The following is a 17,257-nucleotide window of genomic DNA, read 5'->3' on the forward strand; positions in this document are numbered from 1 at the left end:
CCCCCCCCCCCCCCGGCCTCCTCCTCCTCTCCCCCCCCCCCCCCCCCACGGCCTCCTCCTCCTCCTCCTCCTCCTCCCCCCCCCCCCCCCCCCCCGTCCTCCTCCTCCTCCTCCTCCTCCTCCTCTCCCCCCCCCCCCCCCCCCCCGGCCTCCTCCTCCTCCTCCTCCTCTCCCCCCCCCCCCCCCCCGGCCTCCTCCTCCTCCTCCTCCTCTCCCCCCCCCCCCGGCCTCCTCCCTCCTCCTCCTCCTCTCCCCCCCCCCCCCCCCCCCCGGCCTCCTCCTCCTCTCCCCCCCCCCCCCCCCCCCGGCCTCCTCCTCCTCCTCCTCCTCTCCCCCCCCCCCCCCCCCCCCCGGCCTCCTCCTCCTCCTCCTCTCCCCCCCCCCCCCCCCCCGGCCTCCTCCTCCTCCTCCTCCTCTCACCTCGGCCTCCTCCTCCTCCTCTCCCCCCGGCCTCCTCCTCCTCTCACCTCGGCCTCCTGGCTCCGGGCCGGCCTCTTCTCTCCCCGCCGCGGATCTCCGTCCTCCCTGATGCGGTTCATCTCTCCAGACTCCGCGCTATGGCTGCCGGGACAAGGAAACAACACAGCCGGTCACGTGTTTCCTGTCTATTGCTGCAACTACAACTCCCGTCATGCCTCTCTCCGCGCATGTGCAGTCCGGTGCCTCCATATCTATATCCATCCCTACAGTATCCCCCATATCTATATCCATCCCTACAGTATCCCTCATATCTATATCCATCCCTACAGGTGTCCCCATATCTATATCCATCCCTACAGGTGCCCCCATATCTATATCCATCCCTACAGGTGCCCCTCATATCTATATCCATCCCTACAGTATCCCCATATCTATATCCATCCCTACAGGTGCCTCCATGTCTATATCCATCCCTACAGGTGCCCCTCATATCTATATCCATCCCTACAGGTGCCCCCATATCTATATCCATCCCTGCAGTATCCCCCATATCTATATCCATCCCTACAGTATCCACCATATCTATATCCATCCCTACAGGTGCCCCCATATCTATATCCATCCCTACAGTATCCCCCATATCTATATCCATCCCTACAGTATCCACCATATCTATATCCATCCCTACAGTATCCCCATATCTATATCCATCCCTACAGTATCCACCATATCTATATCCATCCCTACAGGTGCCCCCATATCTATATCCATCCCTACAGGTGCCCCCATATCTATATCCATCCCTACAGTATCCCCCATATCTATATCCATCCCTACAGGTGCCCTCATATCTATATCCATCCCTACAGGTGCCCCCATATCTATATCCATCCCTACAGGTGCCCTCATATCTATATCCATCCCTACAGGTGCCCCCATATCTATATCCATCCCTACAGTATCCCCCATATCTATATCCATCCCTATAGGTGCCCCCATATTTATATCCATCCCTACAGTATCCCCCATATCTATATCCATCCCTACAGTATCCCCCATATCTATATCCATCCCTACAGGTACCCCCATATCTATATCCATCCCTACAGTATCCCCATATCTATATCCATCCCTACAGGTGCCCCCATATCTATATCCATCCCTACAGGTGCCCCCATATCTATATCCATCCCTACAGGTGCCCTCATATCTACATCCATCCCTACAGGTGCCCCCATATCTATATCCATCCCTACAGTATCCCCATATCTATATCCATCCCTACAGGTGCCCCCATATCTATATCCATCCCTGCAGTATCCCCCATATCTATATCCATCCCTACAGGTGCCCCCATATCTATATCCATCCCTACAGGTGCCCCCATATCTATATCCATCCCTACAGTATCCCTCATATCTATATCCATCCCTACAGGTACCCCCATATCTATATCCATCCCTACAGTATCCCCATATCTATATCCATCCCTACAGTATCCCCATATCTATATCCATCCCTACAGTATCCCCATATCTATATCCATCCCTACAGGTGCCTCCATATCTATATCCATCCCTGCAGTATCCCCCATATCTATATCCATCCCTACAGGTGCCCCCATATCTATATCCATCCCTATAGGTGCCCCCATATCTATGTCCATCCCTATAGGTGCCCCCATATCTATGTCCATCCCTACAGGTGCCCCCATATCTATATCCATCCCTATAGGTGCCCCCATATTTATATCCATCCCTACAGGTCTCCCCTATATCTATATCCATCCCTACAGTATCCCCCATATCTATATCCATCCCTACAGTATCCCCCATATCTATATCCATCCCTACAGGTGCTCCCATATCTATATCCATCCCTACAGTATCCCCCATATCTATATCCATCCCTATAGGTGCCCCCATATTTATATCCATCCCTACAGTATCCCCCATATCTATATCCATCCCTACAGTATCCCCCATATCTATATCCATCCCTACAGGTGCCCCCATATCTATATCCATCCCTACAGGTCTCCCCTATATCTATATCCATCCCTACAGTATCCACCATATCTATATCCATCCCTACAGTATCCCCCATATCTATATCCATCCCTACAGGTGCCCCTCATATCTATATCCATCCCTACAGTATCCCCCATATCTATATCCATCCCTACAGGTGCCCCCATATCTATATCCATCCCTACAGTATCCCCCATATCTATATCCATCCCTACAGTATCCCCCATATCTATATCCATCCCTACAGGTGCCCCTCATATCTATATCCATCCCTACAGTATCCCCTATATCTATATCCATCCCTACAGTATCCCCCATATCTATATCCATCCCTACAGGTGCCCCTCATATCTATATCCATCCCTACAGTATCCCCCATATCTATATCCATCCCTACAGTATCCCCCATATCTATATCCATCCCTACAGTATCCCCATATCTATATCCATCCCTACAGTATCCCCATATCTATATCCATCCCTACAGTATCCCCTATATCTATATCCATCCCTACAGGTGCCTCCATATCTATATCCATCCCTACAAGTGCCCCTCATATCTATATCCATCCCTACAGGTGCCCCCATATCTATATCCATCCCTACAGGTGCCCCTCATATCTATATCCATCCCTACAGGTGCCCCCATATCTATATCCATCCCTACAGTATCCCCCATATCTATATCCATCCCTACAGTATCCCCATATCTATATCCATCCCTACAGTATCCCCTATATCTATATCCATCCCTACAGTATCCCCATATCTATATCCATCCCTACAGTATCTCCATATCTATATCCATCCCTACAGGTGCCCCCATATCTATATCCATCCCTACAGCTGCCCCCATATCTATATCCATCCCTACAGGTGCCTCCATATCTATATCCATCCCTGCAGTATCCCCCATATCTATATCCATCCCTACAGGTGCCCCCATATCTATATCCATCCCTACAGTATCCCTCATATCTATATCCATCCCTACAGGTACCCCCATATCTATATCCATCCCTACAGTATCCCCATATCTATATCCATCCCTACAGTATCCCCATATCTATATCCATCCCTACAGGTGCCCCCATATCTATATCCATCCCTACAGGTGCCCCCATATCTATATCCATCCCTACAGTATCCCTCATATCTATATCCATCCCTACAGGTACCCCCATATCTATATCCATCCCTACAGTATCCCCATATCTATATCCATCCCTACAGTATCCCCATATCTATATCCATCCCTACAGTATCCCCATATCTATATCCATCCCTACAGGTGCCTCCATATCTATATCCATCCCTGCAGTATCCCCCATATCTATATCCATCCCTACAGGTGCCCCCATATCTATATCCATCCCTACAGCTGCCCCCATATCTATATCCATCCCTACAGGTGCCTCCATATCTATATCCATCCCTGCAGTATCCCCCATATCTATATCCATCCCTACAGGTGCCCCCATATCTATATCCATCCCTACAGGTGCCCCCATATCTATATCCATCCCTACAGTATCCCTCATATCTATATCCATCCCTACAGTATCCCTCATATCTATATCCATCCCTACAGGTACCCCCATATCTATAGCCATCCCTACAGTATCCCCATATCTATATCCATCCCTACAGTATCCCCATATCTATATCCATCCCTACAGTATCCCCATATCTATATCCATCCCTACAGGTGCCTCCATATCTATATCCATCCCTGCAGTATCCCCCATATCTATATCCATCCCTACAGGTGCCTCCATATCTATATCCATCCCTGCAGTATCCCCCATATCTATATCCATCCCTACAGGTGCCTCCATATCTATATCCATCCCTGCAGTATCCCCCATATCTATATCCATCCCTATAGGTGCCCCCATATTTATATCCATCCCTACAGGTCTCCCCTATATCTATATCCATCCCTACAGTATCCCCATATCTATATCCATCCATACAGGTGCCCCCATATCTATATCCATCCCTATAGGTGCCCCCATATCTATGTCCATCCCTACAGGTGCCCCCATATCTATATCCATCCCTATAGGTGCCCCCATATTTATATCCATCCCTACAGGTCTCCCCTATATCTATATCCATCCCTACAGGTGCCCCCTACAGGTGTAAGTCCTAGGTGGAGTAATAACCTGCAGCATCCTATGTCCTATGGGGAGTAATAACCTGCAGCATCCTATGTCCTAGGAGGAGTAATAACCTGCAGCATCCTGTGTCCTAGGTGGAGTAATAGCCTGCAGCATCCTGTGTCCTAGGTGGAGTAATAACCTGCAGCATCCTATGTCCTATGGGGAGTAATAACCTGAGGCATCCTATGTCCTATAAGGAGTAATAACCTGCAGCATCATATTTCCTAGGGGGAGGAATAACCTGCAGCATCATATGTCCTTGGGGGAGTAATAGCTTGCAGCACCATATGTCTTAGGGGGAGTAATAACCTGCAGCATCATTTGTCCTAGGTAAAGTATTAACGTGCAGCATTATAAGTTCTAGGGGAAGTAATAACCTGCAGAATCATTTGTCCTAGGGGGAGTAATAACCTGCAGCATCCTGTGTCCTATAGGGAGTAATAACCTGCAGCATTATATGTGGGGAGTAGAGTGGGGATCAGGGCCGGCCTTGGGGTGTGCGGTCGCACAGGGCGCATCAATCCTGGCAAGTCACCGGCCTCCTGCAGTGGGTAAGTGAACAACGAGGATGGACGCCCCACTATTCATTTAGCCACTACTGAGGCCTGGCGCCCCAAGACCTGCTCTGGCCCTGTAACTGTGAAGCTCATAATGAGCGCTTACAGTTAAATGACGCTGCGCCCCCCTCACTGACTGAGCGGAAGCCATTGGCTCCCACTCTGTCAGTCACTGTTGTGCCGCCTGCGGCCACAGGAGGCCGCTGTCTCCGACGTTCTGACAGCCGAGTGACGTCACGGAAGCGCGCCGCCCGCTGAGCTGGGGAGAGGAGATGCGCGGCCTGGAGCCAGGTGAGTTAGCTTCTGTTTGTGTGTGTGTGCCTACATGGGATAAGGGGGGAGGAGAGGGCATAAGGGAGACAACTACCGACCTACATCTACCTTACTACAACTACCTACCTGCGGAGAGGAGGGAGAGGGGAAGGGGCAACTACCTACATGGGGGGGAGGGAACTACCCACTACATGGGGAGGGAGCAATTACCTACCTACAACTACCTACATGGGGGGAAGAGAACTACCCACTACATGGGGAGGGAGCAATTACCTACCTACAACTACCTACATGGGGGGAAGGGAACTACCCACTACATGGGGAGGGAGCAATTACCTACCTACAACTACCTGCATGGGGGGAAGAGAACTACCCACTACATGGGGAGGGAGCAATTACCTACCTACAACTACCTACATGGGGGGAAGGGAACTACCCACTACATGGGGAGGGAGCAATTACCTACCTACAACTACCTGCATGGGAGAGGGGAGGGGGCAAATACCTACCTACATCTACCTACATGGGGAGAGGGGGTTGAGAAAGGAAGGGACAAATACCTACCTGCAACTATCTACATCTACCTACCTGCAGCTACCTACCTGCTGATTAGAGGGGATGTGGTGTCTTTATTACCAGGCACAGGGACTTGCACTCGGCTTTACCAATTAATCTCCCCCCATCCACTCTCTCCTCTCTGTACAGCTCTCTGCCCACCCATTGCCTCTTATTTGTATCCCCCTCCTCTTATCTCTCTCCTATTGTTTTTAATGGCTAACCCCCATTTCACATCTCTCCCCCAGTTTTCCCTTGTTTCCATCTTCTCCCCGCCCTCCTCTCCTTCTCCCTGTTTCCAATACCGCCAATTCCCATGAAGCAAGACCATGGAGCAGGAGGACGCAGAAAGCGGAATCGAAGAGAAGAAGAAAGCCACATAAAGCAGGATCCAGGAGAACGAGACCCCATCTAGCAAGATATAGGAAAAGGAGGCCACATAAGCAGGAGCAAGAGGCCATTTGAAACAGGATCAATGAAGGAGCAGGAGGCCACACGAAGCAGGATCCAAGAGCAGGAGGCCACACGAAGCAGGATCCAAGAGCAGGAGGCCACATGAAGCAGGATCCAAGAGCAGGAGGCCACACAAAGCAGGATCCAAGAGCAGGAGGCCACATGAAGCAGGATCCAAGAGCAGGAGGCCACACGAAGCAGGATCCAGGTGAAGAAGGCCACATAAAGCAGGATTGAGGATCAGGAACCCACAGAAATCCGGATCAAGAAGCATGTGGCCACAGAAAGCATGATCCAGGAGAAGGTGGCAAGATGAAGCAAAATCTAGAAGTAGGAGACCACATGAAGCAAGATCAAGGAGCAAGAGGACATGTAAAAAAGGATAAAAGAGCAAGAAGACACCTGAAGCAGGATACAGGAGAAGGAGGCCACATGAAGCAGGATCAAGGAGCAGGAGGCACATGAAGCAAGATCAAGGAGCAGGAGGCACATGAAGCAAGATCAAGGAGCAGGAGGCACATGAAGCAAGATCAAGGAGCAGGAGGCACATGAAGCAAGATCAAGGAGCAGGAGGCACATGAAGCAAGATCAAGGAGCAGGAGGCACATGAAGCATGATGAAGGAGCAGGAGGACGCCGGAAGTAGGTTCCAGGAGAAGAAGAAGGCAGCCACTAGAGCAGGAGTCCGGACCGGGAAACCACAGAAAGCAGGACCAGAAGCAGGAAGCCACATGAAGCAGGATCAAGGAGCAGGAGGACACAGGAAATAGGATCTAGGAGTAGAAGGCCACATAAAGCAGGATCCAGGACCAGGAACCCACAGAAAGCAGGATCAAGGAACATGATGATCCAGGAAAAGGCCACATGAAGCAGGATCCAGGAGAGGGAGGCCACATCTAGTAAGATCTAGGAGAAGGAGGCCACATGAAGTAGGAGCAAGAGGTCACATGAAGCAGGATCCTGGAGCAGGAGCACACATGAGCAGGATATAGGAGCAAGAGGCCACAACAAGCAAGATCTAGGAGAGTGAGGCCACAACAAGCAGGATCCTGAGCAGGAGGCCACATGTGATATCTACTGGGCAGGAGACCACATGAAACAGGATCCAGGAGCAGGGTGACACATGGGCATGTTACAGGAATAGAAGGCCACATTTTATAGGATCCAGAAGCAGGAGGCCACATGAAGCAGGATCAAAGAGCAAGAGGCCAGATGAAGCAGGATCGAAGAGAAGAAAACCACATGCAGCAGGATCCAAGGAAATGAGGCCACATGACGCAGGGTTCAGGAGCAAGCAGCCACATGAATAAGGATACATGAGCAGGAGACCACATGAAGCAGGAGCAAGGAGCAGGAGGACACAGGAAGGAGGATCCAGGAGAAGAAGGCCACATGAAGCAGGATACAGGAGAAGGAAGCCACATAAAGCAGAAGCAAGAGGCCATGTGGAACAGGATCAATGAAGGAACAAGAGGCCACATGAAGCAGGATCAAGAAGCAGGAGGCCACATGAAGTAGGATCCAGGTGAAGAAGGCCACATAAAGCAGGATTGAGGATCAGGAACCCACAAAAATCCGGATCAAGGAGCATGTGGCCACAGAAAGAATGATCCAAGAGAAGGTGGCCAGATGAAGCAGGAAACACATGAAGCAAGATCAAGGATCAGGATGACGTAGGAAGCAGGATGTAGGAGAAGAAGACCACATAGAGCAGGATTCAGGCCCGGGAACCCACAGAAAGCAGGACCAAGATAAGGAGGCCACGTGAAGCAGGGTCCAGGAGAAGGAGGCCACATGAGTAGGAGCAAGAGGCCATGTGAAAAAGGATCGATGAGCAAGAGGCCAAATGAAACAGGATTCAGGAGAAGGTGGCCACATGCATCCTGGAGCAGGAGGTCACATTTGATATCTACTGGGCAGGAGACCACATGAAGCAAGATACAGGAACAGGAGGCCACATAAAGCAGGATTCAAGAGCATAAGGCCACATGAAGCATGATCAAGGAGCAGGAGGACGCAGAAAGCAGGATCCAATCCAGGAGAACGCAGAAAGCAGGATCCAATCCAGGAGAAGAAGAAGGACACATAAAGCAATATCTAGAAGAAGGAGGTCACATGAAGCAGGATCCAGGAGCAGGAGCACACGTGAGCAGGATACCGGAACCAAAAGCAGGAAACCACATGAAGCAAGTTCCAAGAGAAGGAGGCCACGTGAAGCAGGATCCAAAAGCAGGAGGCCACATCAAGCAGGATTAAGGAGCAGGAGGCCACATCAAGCAGGATCTAGGAAAATGAGGCCACATCAAGCAGGGTCCTAAGCAGGAGGCCACATGTGATATCTACTTGGCAGGAGACCACATGAATCAGAATCCAGGAGCAGGGTGACACATGAGCATGTTACAGGAACAGAAGGCCACATTTTATAGGATCCAGAAGCAGGAGGCCACATGAAGCAGGATCAAAGAGCAAGAGGCCAGATGAAGCAGGATCGAAGAGAAGAAAACCACATGCAGCAGGATCCAAGGAAATGAGACCACATGAAGCAGGGTTCAGGAGCAAGCAGCCACATGAATAAGGATACATGAGCAGGAGACCACATGAAGCAGGAGCAAGGAGCAGGAGGACACAGGAAGGAGGATCCAGGAGAAGAAGGCCACATGAAGCAGGATACAGGAGAAGGAAGCCACATAAAGCAGAAGCAAGAGGCCATGTGAAACAGGATCAATGAAGGAGCAAGAGGCCCCATGAAGCAGAATCAAGAAGCAGGAGGCACATGAAGCAGAATCCAGGAAAAGGAGGCCACATGAAGCAGGATCAAGGAGCAGGCGGATGTCGGAAGCAGGATCCAGGAGAAGAAGAAGGCGACCATATAGTGCAGGATTCAGAACCAGGAACCCACAGAAAGCAGGACCAAGAGAAGGAGGCCACATGAAGCAGGGTCCAAAAGAAGGAGGCCACATGAGTAGGAGCAAGAGGCCATGTGAAAAAGGATCAATGAGCAAGAGGCCACATGAAACAGGATTCAGGAGAAGGTGACAACATGAATCAGCATCCTGGAGCAGGAGGTCACATTTGATATCTACTGGGCAGGAGCCGACATGAAGCAAGATACAGGAACAGGAGGCCACATAAAGCAGGATCCAAGAGCAGGAGGCCACATGAAGCAGGATTCAAGAGCGGGAGGCCACATGAAGCAGGATCCAAGAGCAGGAGGCCACATGAAGCAGGATTCAAGAGCAGGAGGCCACATGAAGCAGGATTCAAGAGCAGGAGGTCACATGAAGCAGGATCCAAGAGCAGGAGGCCACATGAAGCAGGATTCAAGAGCGGGAGGCCACATGAAGCAGGATTCAAGAGCAGGAGGCCACATGAAGCAGGATTCAAGAGCAGGAGGCCACATGAAGCAGGATTCAAGAGCAGGAGGTCACATGAAGCAGGATTCAAGAGCAGGAGGTCACATAAAGCAGGATCCAGGAGCAGGAGGCACATGAAGCATGATCAAGGAGCAGGAGGATGCAGAAAGCAGGATCCAATCCAGGAGAAGGAAAAGGCCACAGGATCCAGGAGCAGGAGCGTGTACACTAGAGATGAGCGAACTGCTCGGACTTTTTGTCATGTCTTTGATTCCAGCCACATACTTGCGCTCACATGAATATGCGGCTAGGATATTCCAGGGAATACCTGTTGAATTCGATGGAATATCCTGGCCGCATATTCGCGGGAGCGCAAGTATGCGGCTGGGATCAAAGGCATGATGAGAGAGCGCTGATGCTGTCAGACCAAAAGTCCGACGATCTGCTCATCTCTAGAGCACACGTGAGCAGGATACAGGAACAGAAGGCCACATGTCCAGGATCCAGAAGCAGGAGGCCACATGAAGCAGGATCCAGGAGCAAGAGGCCACATGAAGCAGGATCCAGGAGAAGGAGGCCACATGAAGCAGGATCCAGAAGCAAGAGGCCACATGAATAAGGATACATGAGCAGAAGGCCGCAGGAAGCAGGATAAAGGACACAGGAAGGAGGATCCAGGAGAAGAAGGCCATATAAACCAGGATCCAGAACCAGGAACCCACAGAAAGCAGGATCAAAGAGCATGAGGCCACCTAAAGCAGGATCCAGGACACGGAGGCCACATAAAACAAGATCTAGGAGAAGGAAAAGGAGATCACAGTAAGCAGGATCCTGGAGCAGGAGGCCACATGAAGCAAGAATAAGGAGCAAGAGACCATATGAAAAAGGATAAAGGAGCAACAGGCCACATGAAGCAGGAGAAGGAGGCCACAGGAAGTAGGATCCAGGAGCAGGAAGACACATAAAACAGGGTCAAGGATTAAGAGGCCACATGAAGCAGGATCCAGGAGCAGGAGGCACTTGAAGCAAGATCAAAGAGCAGGAGGACGCAGAAAGCAGGATCCAGGAGAAGAAGAAGGTCACATAAAGCAGGATCCAGGAGAAGGAGGCCACATAAAGCAGGAGCAAAAGGCCAAGTGAAACAGGATCAATGAAGGATCAAGGCAAAGAAGGCCACATAAAGCAGGATCCAGGATCAGAAACCCTGAAATCACAGAAGCCACAGAAATTAGGATTAAGTAGCATGAGCCCACAGCAAGAAGGTAAAGGAGGCCACCTTAAGCAGAAACAAGGAGCAGGAGGCCACATAAAACAGGTTAAAAAATTAAGAGGCCACATGGAGTAGGATCGAAGAGCAGGAGGCCTCATGAAGCAGGATCAAGGAGCAGGAGGACACAGGAAATAGGATCTAGGAGTAGAAAGCCACATAAAGCAGGATCCAGGACCAGGAACCCACAGAAAGCAGGATCAAGGAACATGATGCAGCAGAAAACAGGATCCAGGAGAAGGAAGCCACATGAAGCAGGATCCAGGAGATGGAGGCCACATCTAGCAAGATCAATAAGCAAGAGGCCACATGAAGCATGATTCAGGAGAAGGAAGCCACATGAAGCAGGATCCTGGAGCACACATGAGCAGGATACAGGAACAAGAGGCCACATGTGCAAGATCCAGAAGCAGGAGGCCACTGTCAGGGCTGCGGCGGGGTTCCGTGCTCCGGGCTGCCGCCGCACCCCTTCTCTGTCTGGTGCAGCCGCCGGGGTCCCGCTGCAGGGACCCGGTGCTGCTGCTACTTCGGCCCCCGGGGGCGTCTCACCTCGCCCCGTTCCAGTCTCTGGCTGTCTCAGCCAGCGCGCGCGTCCCCGCCTCCTAGGGCACGCACGCGCCGGCTGTCACAGATTTAAAGGGCCAGTACGCCCTTAATTGGTCCATGTGCACAATCACTTCCTATAAATCCCAGCATGCCCTGTCCCTCATGTTGGAGCCTCTACATGCTTCCCTTGTACGTTGTCCCTGCCTGCTGCCCTTGTCCGTTGTTCCTGTTCATTGCCTCTGCCACCTGCGGTTACGCCTAAGACCACCATCTGCACCTGCCTACTGCTCCTGCTCACCTTGCCCGCCGTCACCAGCAAACCAAGCCAGGGGTAGCGACCTGGGGGTCGCCTGCCGCAGCAAGCCCGTCCCGCCTTGCGGCGGGCTCTGGTGAAAACCAGCGGCCCCTTAGACTCCGCCCCCTGGTGAGGTTTATGCCATCGCTGGTGACGGTACAGAGGATCCACTACCCCAGTCCTGACAGCCACATGAAGCAGGAGGCCACATGAATCAGGATTAGGGAGCAGGAGGCCACAAAGCAGGATCCAGGAGAAGGAGGCCACATCAAGCAGGATCCTCAGCAGGAGGCCACGTGATATCAACTGGGCAGGAGACCACATTAAACAGGATCCAGGAGCAGGGTGACAAATGAGCAGGATACAGGAACAGGAGGCCACATTTTATAGGATCCAGAAGCAGGAGGCAACATGAAGCAGCATCAAAGAGCAAGAGGCCAGATGAAGTAGGATCCAAGAGAAGAAAATCACATGCAGCAGGATCCAAGGAAAGCAGGCCACATGAAGCAGGGTCCAGGAGCAAGTGACCACATTAATAAGGATACATGAGCAGGAGGTCACCGGAAGGAGGATCCAGGAGAAGAAGGCCATATTGCAGGAGGCCACAGAAAACAGGTTTCGGGAGAAGAAGACCATATGAAGCAGGATACAGGAGAAGGAGGACAAATAAAGCCGAAGCAAGAGGCCATGTGAAGCAGGATCAATGAAGGAGCATGAGGCCACATGAAGCAGGATCAAGAAGCAGGAGGCCACATGCAGCAGGATCCAGGTGAAGAAAGCCATATAAAGCAGGATCCAGGATCAGGAACACACAGAAATCAGGATCAAGGAGCATGAGGCCACAGAAAGCAGGATCCAGAAGAAGTAGGCCACCTAAAGCAGGATCTAGGAGTAGGAGGCCAGATGAAGCAAGATCTAGGAGAAGGAGGCCACAAAAAGCAAGATCAAGGAGCAAGAAGCCATGTAAAGCAGGATACAGGAGAAGGGGGCCACATGAAGCAGGATCCAGGAGCAGGAGGTCACATATAACAGATTCAAAGATTAAGAGGCCAAATGGAGCAGGATTGAAAAGCAGGAGGCCACATGAAGCAGGATCAAGGAGCAGGAGGAAACATGAAGCAGGATATAGGAGAACAAGGCCACATAAAGCAGGATCCAGGACCAGGAACCCACAGAAAGCAGGATCAAGGAGCACAAGGCCACAGAAAACAGGATCCAGGCGAATGCCACATGAAGCAGGATCCAGGAGAAGGAGGCCATGTCTCGCAAGATCTAGGAGAAAAAGGCCACATGAAGCAGGATCAAGAGACAATGTGAAACAGGATCGATGAGCAAGAGGCCACTTGAAGCATGATTCAGGAGAAGGAAGCCACATGAAGCAGGATCCAGGAGCAGGGGCACACATGAGCAGGATACAGGAACAAGAGGCCACATGTGCAGGATCCAGAAGCAGGAGGCCACATGAAGCAAGATCCAAAAGCAAGAGGCCACATGAAGCAGGATACAAAAGCAGCAGTCCACATCAAGCAGGATTAAGAAGCCAGAGGCCACCGAAAGCAGGATCCAGGAGAAGGAGGCCACATGAAGCAGGGTCCTGAGCAGGAGGCCACATGTGATATCTACTGGGAAGGAGACCACATGAAACAGGATCCAGGAGCAGAAGAACACATGAGCAGGATTCGGAAACAGGAGGCCACATGTGCAGGATCCAGGAGAAGAAGGCGGCAAAATAAAGCAGGATCCAGGACAGGAACCCACAGAAAGCAGGGTTGAGGAAAAGGAGGCCACATGTGATATCTACTAGGTAGAAGACCACATGAGCAGGATTCAAAGAAGGAAGCCACATGAATGAAGATCCAGGAGCAGGAGGACACACAAGTGGGATACAATAGCAGTAGGCCACATGAGTAGGATCCAGGAGGAGGAGAACACAGGAAGGAGGATCCAGGAGAAGAAGGCCACCTAAATCAGGATCCATGAGTAGAAGGCCACATGAAGTAAGATCTAGGAGAAGAAGGCCACATGAAGCAAGATCAAGGAGCAAGAGGCAATGTGAAAAAGGATAAAGGAGCAAGCGAGATCCAGGAGAAGAAGGCCACATAAAGCAGGATCCAGGATTGGCAACCCACAGAAAGCACGATCAAGGAGCATGAGGCAAAATGAAGCAGGATACATGAGGAGGCCACGTGAAACAGCATTCAGGAGCAGGAGGCCACATAAAACAGGGTCAAGGATTAAGAGTCCACATGAAGCAGGATCTAAGAGTAGGAGGCCACATGAAGCAGGATCCAGTAGCAGGACACCACATGAAGCAGGATCAAGGAGCAGGAGGACGCAGGAAGCAGGATCCAGGAGAAGGCAGCCACATGAAGCAGGATCCAGGACCAGGAACCCACAGAAAACAGGTTAAAAGGAGCAGGAGGATGCAGGAAGCAGGGAAAAGGAGCATGATACCACAGAAAACAGGATCCAGGAGAAGGAGGCCACATGAAGCCGGATCCAAGAGCAGGAGGCCACATAAAGAAGGAGGAAGAGGCTATGTGAAACAGGATCAATGAGCAAGAGGCCACATGAAGCAGGATCCAAGAGAAGGAGGCCACATGAAGCAGGATCCAGAAGCAAGAGGCCACATGAATTAGGATACATGAGCAGGAGGCCACAGGAAACAGGATAAAGGAGCAGGAGGCCACAGGAAGGAGTATTCAGGAGCAGGAGACCACATGAAGCAGGATCTAAGAGCAGGAGGCCACATTAAGCAGGATCCAGAAGCAGGAAGCGACATGTGATATATGCTGGGTAGGAGGCCACATGAAAAATGAATCAGGAACAGGAGGCCACATGTGCAGGATCCAGGAGCAGTAGGCCCCATGAACAGGACACTGTAGCAGTAGGCCACATGAGCAGGATCCAGGAGGAGTAGAAGGAGGCCACATGAAGCAGGAGCCAGAGGCCACAGGAAAAAGGATCCAGGAACACACATGAGCAGGATAAAGGAGAAGGAGGCCACATGTTATATCTACACGACTGGAGACCACATGGAGTGGATTGAAAACACAGAAAGGATCTGTTCACACAATGATAAAATTGAGTGGATGGCCGCCATATAACGGTAAATAACGGCCATTATTTCAATATAACAGCTGTTGTTCTAAAATAACAGCAAATATTTGCCATTAAATGACGGCCATCCACTCAATTACAACATTGTGTGAACAGATCCTTTCTGTGTTTTCAATCCACTCCTGGTTTTGGTTGCTATGAGGACCTAACATGAGGACCAAATACTGCCTGAAAAATACGTAGTGTGAACATAGTGCATAGGGGAGCTGCTCATACAGTCATATAGTGGAGATGGGAGGTGATCATACAGTCATGTGGTGGAGACGGGATCTGCTCATACAGTCATATAATGAAGAGAAGAGGTGATCATACAGTATGTATCTGTGCGGCTGTATTTTTTATGCAGCTGGAAATGTGCGGCTGAAACTCCGGCCGTGGGAAAAAATAGACATGCTGCTCAAAACATACGGTCATTTACTTGGAAACAACTAAAAAAAATTAAATCTTTAGAAAGTGATGCAAACACCTCTGGATGCATCTGGGAAAGCAGGGAAACAGTTTACAGGAATCGCTATTACCGGGGTTTGCGATCCTCTGCAGTATGCCGATGTCTCTCATGGTTAATATATTTAATTAATAAAACACATTTTCGTTGTAATAAAGTCCCTTTCGTTGTTCAATTAAATTTAAACGAATCCATCATTTTGCAATTAAATGTACTGTTAAAATAAATATATATATAAACTGTATATTTATATATATTTATTTTTTGACAGTATATTTAATTGCACAATGATGGATTCGTTTAAATTAAATTATTGAACAATCAAACTGATTTTATTACAACAAAAATGTGTTTTATTAATTAAATATTAATTAGTACAGGAAGCTCCATAAGCCGTTAATTCATATTGCTGGTAATAGAGCTTTCTGTACTAATCATCACTTTACTTTAATGAAAACATCAAATGTTTCTTCTAATTATGTTATCACAATAGTATTATTAAAAGAAACATTTAGAATTATATGTGCGCTCAGCTGATTGGCTGATCGGCTCAGCGCACATATAATGAGCAGGTCCGCAGTACAGTGACTTCATTGTGCTGCGGACCAGCGAAGAGACAACATCGGGGTGAGTATAGAGCTCTCCCCACCCCCTCCCCAGCACTGCACCCCTCCCAGCAAGGAAGGGGGGGTCAGTTAACCCCTTCCTTGCTGGGATGGGTGCAGTCTGACATCAGTCTGGTCCCCAAGGGGTTAAGGGGGATGCAATGCATCCTCCCTTAACCCCTTGGGGGCCAGACTGTAAGCAGCGATCTGTAAAGATGCTGCATACTGTAAGGAGCACAACACCGCTCACAATGATGGGTGTTGTGCTCCTGTTTGTGTGTTTCTCCCTTTTTGTTTTTCAGATATCGGTATCCTGGGGATTACGTCGGATTCAGTGGACTACGACGATGACCAGCGGTTGTTTGTTTGTTTGTTTTTTTTTAATAAAATGGTCAATGAGGGGTGTGGGGGTGCTTTTATTTGAATAAAAAAAAATTTCACTTGTGTGTTGTCTTTATTTCTTTACTTTATAGACTAAGTAGTGGAAGCCGTCTAATAGACGGAATCCATTACTAAGTCGGGGCCTAGTGTTAGCCGGTATAAAATGGCTAACACTAACCCCCTATTATTACCCCAGTACCCAATGCCACCAGGGGTACTGGGAAGAGCCGGGTGCCAGTGGTCCCGGAGCGTCAAAATTGGCGCTCCTGGACTGGGGCGGCAGCAGGCTGGTAATATTTAGGCTGGGGAGGGCCTAAAACAATGTCTCTTCCCACCCTGGTGTGACCAGGCTGCTGTCGCTTGGTTTTTAACCCGGCTGGTTATAAAAATAGGGGGGACCCTATGCGTTTTTTTTTTTTAAATATATAAATAATTAAAAAAAAAACGCATAGGGACCCCCCTATTTTCATAACCAGCCGGGTTAAAAACCAAGTGACAGCAGTCTGGTAACACCAGGGTGGGAAGAGCCATTGGTTTAGGTCCTCCGCAGCCTAAATCTTACCAGCCTGCTGCCGCCCGGTCCATGAGCACCAATTTTGACGCTCCGGGACCACTGGCACCCGGCTCTTCCCAGTACCCCTGGTGGCATTGGGTACTGGGATAATAATGGGGGGTTAGTGTTAGCCATTTTATACCGGCTAACACTAGGCCCCAACTTAGTTATGGATTCCGTCTATTAGACGGCTTCCACTACTAAGTCTATAAAGTAAAGCAATAAAGACAACACACAAGT

This window comes from Dendropsophus ebraccatus, chromosome 4, assembly GCF_027789765.1.
Source record: "Dendropsophus ebraccatus isolate aDenEbr1 chromosome 4, aDenEbr1.pat, whole genome shotgun sequence".
NCBI classification, from domain to species: domain Eukaryota; kingdom Metazoa; phylum Chordata; class Amphibia; order Anura; family Hylidae; genus Dendropsophus; species Dendropsophus ebraccatus.